General features: G+C 43.1%; 1 long non-coding RNA gene across 1 annotated transcript in view; it reads left to right on the plus strand.

Moving 5' to 3' along the window:
- LOC148051530 (uncharacterized) overlaps positions 1 to 11,897 on the plus strand; it is a 154,798-nt gene extending 142,901 nt beyond the window's left edge. The window contains exons 2-4 of the long non-coding RNA XR_015700008.1: positions 6,601 to 6,767; positions 8,754 to 8,792; positions 11,467 to 11,897. This is a non-coding gene — a long non-coding RNA (uncharacterized LOC148051530). The remainder of the gene's footprint in view (positions 1 to 6,600; positions 6,768 to 8,753; positions 8,793 to 11,466) is intronic.
- Positions 11,898 to 12,969: the final 1,072 nt, after the last annotated feature.

Below are 12,969 nucleotides of genomic sequence, written 5' to 3' on the forward strand. Positions count from 1 at the left end.
GGCACACTTTTCCCACAGGGCAAACACAGGTTTGGGTGAAGGCTTGTGTTTAAAGGGCAGATAATTAATAGCTGTAAAGAGTCCATTCCTCTAAACACAGCAAGGTGGTGATTTTCACTTGAACATGTGCTACCAGGGCAGAACTTCTTACAAAAAAAAAAACAAAAACCAAAACTCAACCACCAAACCTGCTTAGGAATTTACGGTCAGGAGTCCTGTTCAGAGCCAGTAAGATTCATCTTCTTACCTCTTTCAGGTATTGCTATCAATCTGTTTTTTAGTATCTTTGGAAGGAAATCTGAGATGTCTTATCCAGGGGGTGGAGGATGGGAGTGGGGTGTGTGAGCACTCAGCTCCTCTTGATGAAAGTCTGGCAGAGTCACAGCTGGCACGAGAAGGGCTCTTGATCTTTTTTCTTGAGACAAAAGCCCCTGCAGAAGTGGTAGCCAGGACATAACCCTGGGGACAGGGGAGGACAGCTGGCCACTAGAGCCAATGGAGGACATGTAACCCCCTCTTCATGGGCATGGTGCTTCAGGATCCTTGAGACCTCCAGAAGCAGAGGCCCCCAGGGCAGATGGACCTTGTGTGACTCTCTCTGCAGGCTGCCTCTGACCAGGAGCCTCGGCATGGGAAACCCAGCAAAGAGCACAGAGGTCTGTGAGGGAGGAAGGGTGACTCCTTGTGAAACATGGCTTATTGCCAAAAAGGCACAGAGAAAAAGGGGTAGAAATAAAAGCCCGGCCACTTTTTAATGATCCTCCTGAACTTCTGTGGGAGCCATACCCTCCCTGCACAGGGTCTGCCTCCTGACAGCAGGGCCAGCTGAGATCCCTCTTTATTTCAGATAAACAAAAGGGTGTTGCATTCCTGTTGCCTGGGAGAGAATATCTCCTTTCTAGTCGCCCTTCAAGATCCTGTTGGACTTGAGGACTTGCTGTCAGTCCCCCTGCCTTTCCAGTACTGAAAAATGGGAGCAGCTCTCCTGTGTTTACACGTGCTCATGCAGTGAGCTATGGTATGAGACAGCACTTCACTTTCTGGTCTGCTAAAGCACAGCAGTGCTCACCTAGCCTAGGGCTTTGGGGGCTAGCTCGACTGGGGTAGGTCTGCAGGATAGGGCTGGTGTCTGTGGCTCCTCTGGGAGACCACCAGAGCACCTCTGGTTTTAGGTGTGTTCTCAGATCTGCTTTTCAGTCCTCCTTTCCCACTGCTCCTGTTTTGTTTATGACACTTGGCTTTCACGCAGCTCTCGGAGCAGTTAAGGCTTGTTCTGTGATGATGAGAACAGTGTCCCTCTTCCTTCAATCTTTCTTTTACTTCTGTGTAGTTTTCTAAGTAGCATTTATACTGCCTTCCACCCCCACCCCTTTCATTTCTTCCCAAAATTACACTTCATTTTCTGTGCTGCTGGCAGCCGCAGACAGCCAACTGCTCTCCCTGAGGTTGTGCAATGGTGGGAATGGAGAAAAAAGGGGAGGCACGAGACCTGAGTCAAGATGGGCATGTGGGAGGGAGGAGGTGTAGGGGGACAGGGAGTATTCATGGAGCCCCACGTGGAGGGACCAGCAGCCTGTGTGGCACAAAAACATTTTAAACTCGCAAGAGGGGAACTCTCTGTGGATTGAACGCTTCAAAGGGAGAGCCTGCCAGCTACAAAAAACAAATCTTTTAAATTACATGGAGAGCAATGAGAAAAAGTCTGAGCTGCTCGCTCAGAGGAAGACAGCAGGCTTCGCTCAGCCTGGGTGTAAAGCAGTGTAATCCCATTAGCTTCGGGGACGTTGCAAGGGCTTATGCCATGGAAGAATTTAGCCTACTGGGTCCAACGGTCTTACTTAGGCTGAATAATTCTTTTGTCCTGTCTCTGCATCGTGATTGCAGCAATAGACACCAAAATGTGTGTTAGTTTTGGTTCCAGTGAGGCAAGTCTTACTGGGCTTGTGTGAGGGACCCTTGTTAAAACTGCACCGCTGAACTGAAGGGAAAGTTTCTTCAGCTTTCCAAAAAATTCGCTTTTTGGGCAGACTTCAAACTTGGAAAATGTCAGCTTGAGAGGTGAAACTTAAGGAAAATTACAAGCAATAGAGGAAAAGCAGTTATAATAGAAATCCTTTGCCAGGGTTGAAAATAGCCATTAATAACAGCCTGCCAGCTATATTACACAGTTTAAAGGAAATTATCTTTAAAAAAAAAATTATAAAGTATACTTTGAAATTAATCAAAGGAGCCTGTTGCTCCAGAATATCGGGGAAAACCCTGCCTTGCGAAATGTACATTAGTTAAATACGTGATAGCCCTAGCCCCACATTTGTATGACTATGAGTACTTGTTGGTTTTAGAAGAAATTTTTAACATTCATGTTTGCACCACTGCTTACCTGGTAGATCCATGGCTGAGTGGGAGGGAGCTTGAAATTATTAATTTATGAGGGAAGAGCAGGGTGTGGGGATGGCCTACCTGAGGGGCTTTGCTGTGTGGGGGAGCTCAGCAGCACTGGGTGCTGCTGCTGCTGGGGACTGAGACCCCTTGAGATAAGCGTCTGCCTGAGTGCAATGTTTTGGAGGGGTCAGGCTCCTTACAAGGAGACGTTTGCTTTGAGAGCGAGATCTCAGCCACCCAGCCTCAGGAGAGCTGTGGCTGAGGTGATCACCACAAACCCAGGATACAGAGAGGTGAGGTCCTTCTCTCCTCTTAAGGTATATTGAGCTTGTTACTTGAAGTGAGTTGGATCCTCTATACTGGTACTTTTGCTGTGATTCCTCTGGCCCCATCTTGCACCCAGCACCTTCCTGGCACAGGAACTGAGGGTGTATGGCCAGTCCTTGCTACTTCTGTGATGGGTACCGTGTCCTTCTGCTTCTCCAGCTGGCCTTTAAAATAGTGTCCCTTGAGCCTCTGATATGAAACAGATAGTGAGAAAAATACATAAGCCTTAGAAAGCCCAGTATCTCTGTAGGGACCACGATTTGCCTGAGCGTTTTTTTTTTTTTCCAGGGAGATTTATAATGCCTCCTTCCAGGAAGACATTACTTGGTTTTGGTTTTTTCCCTTCAGTGCATGCATATGATTTCAAATACCTTTCTCAGGCTCCAATACATAGTTCTTCAGAAATGTAATGGGCAGGTAGGCATGGGAAAGAATTTGATTATACTTGAAAAGAAAGACAAAATAGATCTGAATGGTAAAACTATCCAGCATGTTTTTGGTTTCTCTCTGTAGTTTAGGTAGAAAGGATTGTTCTTTTGCCAGTGTAAATATATAAATTTTAAAAGAGATGTCAAGGACTGCTTAACATACAGACAAAAAAAAGTTTCACACATCTGCCCTTATAATGGCCCTATGTGTTTGCATTCTACTTATTTATGCATTCGTATTTGGTTTATTTATGAGATCTTTGCCTAGAAATGTTCCCCTATTAGCTCTATATGGTTCTATATGGTAATTAATGTATCACTGTGATATTCCATCTGTTATTATTTCTCCAGCATTTGCACCTATGAGCCCCAACCAAGATCAGAGTCTCATTTGGATCAGAGGATCAAAGCCTCTTTTGTAGTAGGGCCTCCACATATGCATAGAGAGTATCTAAGGCTTTTAGCCTAAACACAGAAACTGGGCAAGTGTCAGTGAATGGATGGGTGCTGGCCCTCAGCCTCGCGCTGACCAACCCGCCGAGCATTATTGAGGAAAACATAGTAGTTGTGGAAGTCAGGCTCAGATCCCCTACAGTCTGCTTCACCATCCTGCCTCACCTCAGTGCTGCGGCACCTCCACAGTATTTCTTTTCCAAAATGGAAGGCATGATACAATTGCGATTTACCTGCTGTGTTTGGGCTGTATAAATCACCTGCCCAAGGCCACAGAAAGAGGTGCAATAATTGCACACAAGGCTGTAGTCTTTTTGCTCATAAAATGGAATAACAGAGCAATATTTAGCAGGCTTAACAACAAGGATACCCTAACTTGAGTCACGTTTCTGGGAGATTTCATGCACCAGCAAGTGCCCGCTGGGAGCAATGAGAGCTGAAGTCCATAGTCTCTTCTGTAGTAGGCTGGCAAACACAGGAGATGGCTGCTCTCCTGCCCTACAGCAGTGATAGCACAAGAGATGCTTGAAGCCTAGCTGTGGTTAGGGTAGGAAGCTAGTAATTGAGGTTCACGCACACAGAGGTGTAAGGAGGAGAGAGGAAAGGAAGGGATAGTGTCAGTGTGGTTATGGTTTATGAACCCAAAGCTAAATTAAACATAAATAACCTGTAAAGTATGTGGGAATAGAAGGAACATTTTAATTCAGCATTGCAGGTTGTGAGCAAGTGATTCTGGCAGGCCAGGGTAATGTTTTAACTATTATGGTGATGGTGTTATTGCTCTGTACTCTGAAAGTAGAAAGCAGACTATCTTTTGTTGGAATGCTAATGTGTTAATAATTATAAAATATGTTGCTCCAAACTGCTATCCAATGAAAGCAGTCTTCATAAGCAGCGTGGTGTTCATGCTGTCAGGCACTCATTATTTCTGTTCAGTGGTAGCAGGAAGGCACCAGCTTCCTGTAATATATTGTAAATATTGAAAGCAAGCTGAAAAATCTTCTGTTGGAAGGGAAAAAAAGTAAGCACAAATGGTTGAGAATCCAACTTTACAGTTTTCTGATGGTAGAAACAGAGACGATGACATTTATGACATCCAGAGAATGCTAAAGGAAACATGAAACGAAATATCCGGTCTCGATAGCGGCGCTGGGAATGAAATCTTTCTACCTGAAGCTATATTAAAATATTTTGCTGCTCATCTTCCTCCTTGGAGAAAGAGACTTTTTTGGGGGTGAGGATGGGGGGGGGGGGGGGATAATAATTTTCAACACTTAAGATATGAAGAAAAATATGTTTATTACTCTGAAATGTCACAGTAGTGTCCCATGGCAACTGTACTCTGGGGGTTCCTCATGTTTCCACTCTGCTGCTTGGTCTACATCTTTCCAGCTAAACCTAAGAGCCATCTTTCTGCAGGGGGGGATGATGGAAGGTGCCATATTGTGCTCTACAACATCATTTGTTTGGATGATGTATTAATTGCAAAGAACCCTGTAAGCCCAGGTGTGCTGGTATCTGGGGGACGCTCTGAGGAGAACGCTCTCCAAAAGCCATGGTGAAGGACAGATTGCAAAAACAGAACAGGAATGACAATTTCATAAAATTTTCCTGTCAATCACATGAATAATCTAAAACAACAAAAAAATCCAGAACTTGATTCAAGCAGTTACCTCAGAGGCCATTCATCTGCCTCTCTTAGTCCCAAAGAACACCAAACACACCTTATTTCCAAAAGAATCATCCAAAGGAATAAACTTCCAACTTATCTGCATGTATTTGTGCTGCCGGGAGTTTTTTGGCTGTAGATACACTCCATGTTGCGCAGGGGTGCAGCCCCGGGGTTGCATACTCCTGGTACTGTGTGTACAGAAGCAAGTTTGCTTTTCTTGCGTTGCGGCATGGCTTAGAGTGAGGCAACACCAATGGCTCTCCTAGGCTGTCATTAATTTTTACTTTTCTTTTTCTTTTTCCTTTAGTGAATTTACATGCATGGCAATTTAAAGGCCTAACACAAGCGCAATGTGCCAAGTTCAGGAACAGCATTTTTGTTTGAAGTTACTTAAGTTAGTTACTTAACTAACTTACTTAAGTTAGTTATGTCTTTTAAAGACATTTTCTGTTGAGCTTTTCTTTTTTAGTAGGTTTTTGTATAAACTACAACTTCAAATATGTTCAGGTAAAATTTTCTAATTTAATAAAAGATTTCAAAATTATGAAAACAGGAAAAAAGGCGCTTTTGTTGACAGATGTATCTCGCTTTATTTTTCAATTTACTGGTATCTATAAACATTTAGAGTAGTTCTTCAGATTTCTAGCTGGGGCTTTCTTATGTTCATGTGTAAATAAACCACAAAGCCACAAATAAGTACTCGCTACTTTGAATGGTTTTTTGAAAGCTAACTGCAGCGGCACAGTTAAACTTCAGAAAGCATGCTTCCAAGCACGGATTTGCAAAGACCTACTGATGTACTGCAAGTTAAACTCCAACGAGCTTGGTAAAGCGTGACTGTAACTTTAGCCAATATAGTTATAATGGACTCTTATGCTGACGCCTCAAACATATCGCCTTATTACTGCCTGTATCCTGCGGTTTGAGAACTGCCATTCAAAGAAAATTGCAGGACTTGGAGCATATAACCAGTAATGTGAAACATTCCACTATTCAGTCAGCTTCATCTTAGGTCTTTGTGGTGACCCAGTCAAGGCCTAGATTGAAGAGCTCGTTCTAAACGGTGGTTTCTTCCTCAAGATCTCCAACTCTGCCAGGGTAAGGGACATAAGTAGTAAGAATATGATCCTACCGTTATCTTAGGGAGGAGCACTGCAGCTTTGTCACTTCTACAATTGGTGTAAACATTAAATTGCCCAAGCTGCACGAAGCCATTTTAATATTGTGCTCATCTTCCTAGGATTTTTATCTTTCCACCAGCAATGTTAGATGATTTAAGCCAAATAAATACTTAATGGGGTTAGCTACCTGACGTTATCTGGGCTTATCTCTTTCCAGACAGTGCTCATATCTATCCAGAAATGAGACCCACAGAACAAACCAGCAACAAGCAGCTGTGAAGTGTAGGTCTCAGCCTGACACCGAAATGGTGACAGACCACTGCAAAGCACTGGATGTCGAAAGAAGAAAAAATGAGAAGCAGGCTGAAGAGGAGCAAATTAGAGGTAAATATCATTTGCTGTACCAACAGGTAATACGTCTCTTTTATAAGAAGCAGGGCTCCCCAGGAGGGAATGGCAGTGTGCATATTAGTGAGCAGTACCATCTGCTTTTGCATAGCACCAGCAGTGGGCTCAGTGCGCCACACGTAGCGGCTCCCCCAAAGAACTGAGACTGTCTCTAAGTGATACAATAAGAAGAAATAAGCTGTTCTAGCTTGGGACAGACCTTAGCACTAATAGAAATAGACTGCATGCAATATCAGAGCTAAATCTATTCTTTCTTTATGAAAAGCACACCTGATTTGAGGATTGGCAGGTGATGTACAGTGCTAGGTAATAATGGCAGGGCACTGAGGCAGGGAGATGTCATGGGAGGATCAAGGCCTGACTCCACAACCCTGTTGGAAATGTGGAGTAAATCCAGAGTGCTAACTCCAGCACAGTTACAATGACGTAAACCAAGTGTCAGTCAGACCTGGATCTTTCCAGAGGTTTCATGCTGTGGTCAGGGATAAGCATTAGAACCATGTTGTTCCAGTCCTAGGCCCCTTCTCTAACCACTCTGCAGTGATACATATTTTTACCAGCCAGCTAGACTTCACCCTGTGCTATTTAAAAATGTGATAGTGTGTTTGTGGATATGGTCTGTCCCTAGCTGTGTGTGTCTGGTGGGGTCAGGGAGAAGGCAGGGTCTTAGGAAAGACAGTGGTTTTACATATATATGAAGGTATGATATACAGTAATGGACTAGGATGTACATTTCAACTGGTCAAGGCCTTATGGGCATCACTCCAAAAAGGCTATACAGCTATGAGGGTGCTTGCATTTTGCTTTATGGGGAGGGGCAGAAAGCAAAAATACTTCTCCCAAAATGGTTCTTGTCTTGCAAAAAGAATTTGGACCTAATTTTTCTTTAATGCTATGCATATACTCAGGGTAAACATTGTGCTTAAACTTCCCTGGCTATTCCACCAGGCAAAATATAATCATCTCTGTTACTACTTAGAATGGTCTTTCAGTCCAGATGCAACTTTATTTCTTTATCACTGTGATGAAGTATGTTTTACTAAACTTTATTTTATTGCAGCTTCCCAGAAATGCATGTTTTAATATACCAGACAAGCATAAACAATGAGCTCATGTGCAGAAAAGGGTCTGTTTTATAGTTATTGAATATACATGCTCTGTGTTTGCTATGAGTTTAATATGTATGTCATGCATTTTACCAAACAACTCAAGCATAAATGGAAAAGTTCGGTAATAATGGAAAGACTCTAAACCCTTTGAATGGAAAAGGGCTTAAGAGAAAGGCAGGTAGGAAGTAAGAGCTTTGATTATGCTGTTTACAGTTGGTTTTAACGGCAAAGTCCCCAACAGCTGTGATGATGAAAGGGCATTTTTGAAGCTCATTGATAACAGTACAAGTATATCAATTAGCTGGTACACCTGATACAAGAAAAGTTGTTCATTTTATTGGAAGCTGAAAAAGGAAAAGCTATAGACTTTATAACTGTAATACACAGACAGGAAAGCAAAATCCTGTACATTTAACAGTGTAGGTCTAACTCCAAAAAGCAACTTTAAAAATAGTACTATGGCATTTTGTGGCCCTTCTCCTCCAGCAATTTCATATCAAAGGTGCTTAGCCACAAGCAATTGGATGGTTTTCCTGTCAGTAGCACAGAGTCTACCTGGAAGCTGAAAGTCAAACTGTGTTGCTTTTGGCTCGCACATCAGCAACGATAAAGACTCTGGACCGTTCGAAGCTACAGCATGATCTATTAGTCTGTCCAGGGACTTCAGAGGGTTTTGCTTCAGTCCCCTCGCATTTAAGAGCTTGGCCTTTTTTAGTAGTTGTTAGTGTTGTTGCTTATTGTGTTTCGTCTTTGGACCTGTTGGTTTCCTTTTTGAGCTAGGACATCCCAAGCCCTTTCTCTAGGGTGACTAAAGGCAGAAGAGACAGCACTCTCTGTTTTTATCCCTTTCCAGGGAACAAAAATTGGCCACAGCTGAAGAAAAGCAGAGCAGGTAAGCTGACTGTCATCGGCATTGAAACCCAACAGTGGCATGAGGTTCCCAGAACTGCGTAATCCCTCCTAAAGGCTATCTGGAATATCTTGTTCCATCCAAACTGAAAGGTCTAAAAATTATTCAAATAAAATATTTTACTGATAAATAGTTAGAAAAGGGGTTGCAATCAGGCCTTGTTTGGACTTTTTTTTTCTCTTAATGCAATGCACTGCCGATGAAATGGACAGGCTTTTGGACGCTTCGATTCAGACATAGCACTACTGGGGTGGGAAAGCACAAAGAAAGGCCTGGTCGCTGTTGCACTAACCAGCGGGGTGTACCCGGTCCTCCTCGTTCATAGGCTTTGATGCCAGGTGATGAGCTGGCATAGTTCAATTGCCTGCACCTCACCCTCTTGATTAAAGGCAGGCATTTGCCCATGTTCTCTAAATTACTTGGGATCATTTACAGTTGTAAAAATATGCTGCTACAAAAGCTTTGTCATTCACCTTTAGGGATGAACATGTTCAGCTCTGACAATGTTATCTAGAAAGAACAGCAGCTCCAATCATCTCAAACATGCTTGCAATATAACATGGCTTCAGACGAAGCTTGCTGACACCAGTGCTACAAAAGAAAGGAATTAAAAATGAAGTGATCATTACAATGAGAAATGTGAGGCAGATGAGACACAATTTTTCTTGAACAACCAAATTTAAATAACAGAAAATTGCACTGCCCATCCTTTTTTTTTTCCTTTCTAGTTCTCTGGAGGTCTTCTTTCTGCAGCAGTGAGTTATTCCTGGGCTTTAACGTAAAACAGCACGTATCCCCGAAAGCTGTAGCGCTGTCTGTCCAGACAGAGCGAAAGGCTTCCAAAACACTGCCGTCTCGTGGCAGTCGCTTCGCACCACTGCAGCTGCCGTGGCGCAGAGCCTTGCCAGAGGTCGCAGGCAGATGTCACAGACATTTAGTGGTAGGCAGGATACGCAGCGGAAACTTCCTCAGATTTCACAGATGAAGGTAAAGAGTTGGTTTTGTGCAAAAAAAGAAAATGAATCAGATGAGACAGGTGCCCAGTCAGATGATGACAAAGTAACTGAACTGCTGCCAACTGAAAGGCAGCCCCGGATTCCCTTGATGGGTTTCTGTGCTTTCAATAAGCCTCGTAGCAGCCCTGAATTCAGTCACCTTGCTGGAGCAGTTCAGCGTCTACGCTGACAGACAGTCAGGAAGGTTTACAGCTGGGGAAGGCAGACGACCCGGGATGGCTTTCTCAGAAAGGGAGCGCTCTTCTTTTCCAGGCCAAACTTGCTGTATCGCCTCCAGCACATCCTGTTACACACACTTGGTACAAAATGTTACAGTAATTTTGCAGTAAATACCAGATGAAGGTATCCTAAATAATGTGAATAATTTTTTCCTTTTTTTTTTTTTTTTTTTTTCCTCTCCACCAACATTAAGTCAGGGAGGCTTTCTGCCATGGCTTGCTTTAGCACTCGTCGCTTAAAAACAATCATTATGTCTGTGTATAAATCACCACCATTCAGAGTATTTTAGTGTGTATTCTACAGTGTGCTTTTAAAAGCAAATCAGCGTCTGTCTTAATTTTTGATGTATGAATTATTTCCCAGGATTACAGCCTTTTAACATTAGGCAAATGAGAGTCAGCTTTTCCAGTCTGTGGCTTTTAAACACCATGGTCTTCTTCAGAAGAGTTATTTTGTACAGGGTAGAAGACCTGCTTAGATGCAAGTCTGACCTGTACATCTGGCAGTCTACATGGGGCCTTATCCAGAGCCCATTAAAGTGACTAGGTGGATTTCCAGTGACCTGTGATAAAGAATCTTTTTATCCTACACCAAATGTGTTGACCTCTTGTCCTGTAGCATACGCCAGAGTTTGTATGAAACTTCTGTATATTGCAGTCTGCCCAGAAGTGCTGTTAGAAAGAAATCCTTGCCAGACTGTGAGCACAGGGTCTGGGGAGGGTACGTGTTCAATAGTATAGCGCCTCAAATAACGTCCATTTTTTAATAAAGCTTATAGAGGCGCTTCAGTGCTTCACCCAAATGATCTGAGCCTATGCACAGGGGGCTCCAAACCAGTGTCTACTTCGACAAATGGAGATGTTCATAGAAAAAGGCAGGTAGCTATAGAACCTCACAGTATTACATTCAGTATATACAGTACATATTTGCTACAAATTTACTTCCATATAAATTTTACTAATTCACTTTATAAAAAGCAGACTTGAGTACTCTCTTCCCCTCCCACCTGTTCCCATTACATCCCACCATTTTTAATTGGAACAGGGTCAGAGTTTGGAGTTTCCCTGGCTGGATTTCCAGACACTTCAAGGATTAATGGATAACTTTCCTAAAGGCCTAGCATGTTTCACCAGTGGGTGCCTGAAGGATAGGCGTCTCTGCTTTTAAAAAACTTCTGAGCAAGCAAAAGCCATCGCTACTGAAGCTAGCAGCAGCTCAGGGGTTTTAAAGCTCTGCTTCATCATTCAAAATGCATTTATGCTGTAGAGGCATGTTCTCTAGCCCTGGTCCAGGCTGGCTGTGGAGTATGCATTCAATATTGTGCATGTCAGTGGAGTATCTACATCTGCTCTGCCTTTGGTAGCTGTGCAGGAGATATCACGACTGGGAGCTTAAGCGAGTTGCGTCTGTTGTTCTTACAGGGAAGGAGTGGAAACCAGGCCAGCCAGAACCTGGATCCCCCTACAAACAAGGAGTCAGCTCATGCCGGGGAAGAACCAGAGTCACGAGCAAAGCTGAGGCTATATGGGTGATCAGGGAGTTCAGATGCACACAGGGGTTCAAGTCCAGAGCTAACATGATAGTCTGACATGCTGCTCATGTAAGAGGGGAAAATTCATGTCCTTAGTTACCTCCTCCTTCAGTAGTAGAGCACTGCTGGGGCCAGAATGCTTGCTGCCTTGTGAGACCAAGCCCCTTAATGCAAAATATCACTCTGATGTATTTAACTTTAGTGGCTTTAGCAGTAACATTGGTACCAAGTGGTAGTCTCACCAGCCTGTGATAAAAATCCTGAAGAGGCGAAAAGTACTGAGTGCAAATACAGCTGTGATAATACCGCCTTTGTAATGGATTGATATAGCTACTGGCACCTGTACAGATTTGCAAAGCTAGGTAGTGTTGTAATTTGATGCCTTTCTTGCCTTATTCACTCAAATGTGTATAATTTTATTTTATGTACCCACACCTTATAACCTTTGGCTTTACATGTCTGCTGCTGTAAAATACAAACCTGTCATTTTCTCAGAGATTTCCAACCTTTTCCTTTTCTGTTCGTAATTGACTTTTTTTTTCCCCTCCCTTAAATGCACCCAGTTTTCCTTAATGATTTGATGCAGTTGCAGGTATGTTTTATGTAAGGTAGGGGGGCCTGTTGTCTTTCTGTTGCAGAAGAATATTTGCTTCTTATGGCTCAAATTTGCTGAAATTATTTATCAGCTTTTATTTTCCTAATTCCTCCCCCTGTTGTGTCTTCAGGTGAACCCAAGGACTATCTGTAAACCCTCTCTTTGATCTTGACATAAGCTGCAGCTCACTAATCTGCCCTTCATCCTTGTGTAGAAGTAACAAGTTTCATCTGCTCTTGGAGCCTGACTAAATATAGCCAAGAAGAAACATGGAGAAAGCCATTCATCTGCTTTTTATTCTTCTTAAACTCTGAGGTCAGCTGCTATCTAGCTTGCAGTGCCCAAAACCACATATAAATCTGCTTTTGCATACACATACACAGGGCAAAAAGGGAGGTTCATTCTTTGAGAGCTAAGCCCTTGGCCGCTAAAAGCTGCGGTAGCTCCAGTACGCAACTTCAGGCCCAGGTATTGGTTTTACCTGGTTATGGGACCTGCCAGTAATCGGATAGATGTTAGGGACAGAGGCTTCATGATCCTACAGTGACAAGACGGTCCTGATTATAGCTGTATGTTGGACTTACTTGTTGTGGATTGTAGGGCAAATGTTGCTAGCCATGCTGAGCGAGGCTGGGTGTCCATCAGTAAGGTGCCCAAACCTCCACTAATGAAGTAAATTGTGTTGGTGATGGTGATAGGCATTTTGTCTCTGAGTGATCTCTCACAAACTGCTAAAAATACTATCAAAAATCACCCTCATAAAAATCACTCTTATAACTGTCTACTCATAAAATAGCA

Source organism: Nipponia nippon, unplaced genomic scaffold (genome assembly GCF_047370975.1).
Source record: "Nipponia nippon isolate SJK-2023a ecotype South Korea unplaced genomic scaffold, ASM4737097v1 scaffold_6, whole genome shotgun sequence".
Taxonomy (NCBI): domain Eukaryota; kingdom Metazoa; phylum Chordata; class Aves; order Pelecaniformes; family Threskiornithidae; genus Nipponia; species Nipponia nippon.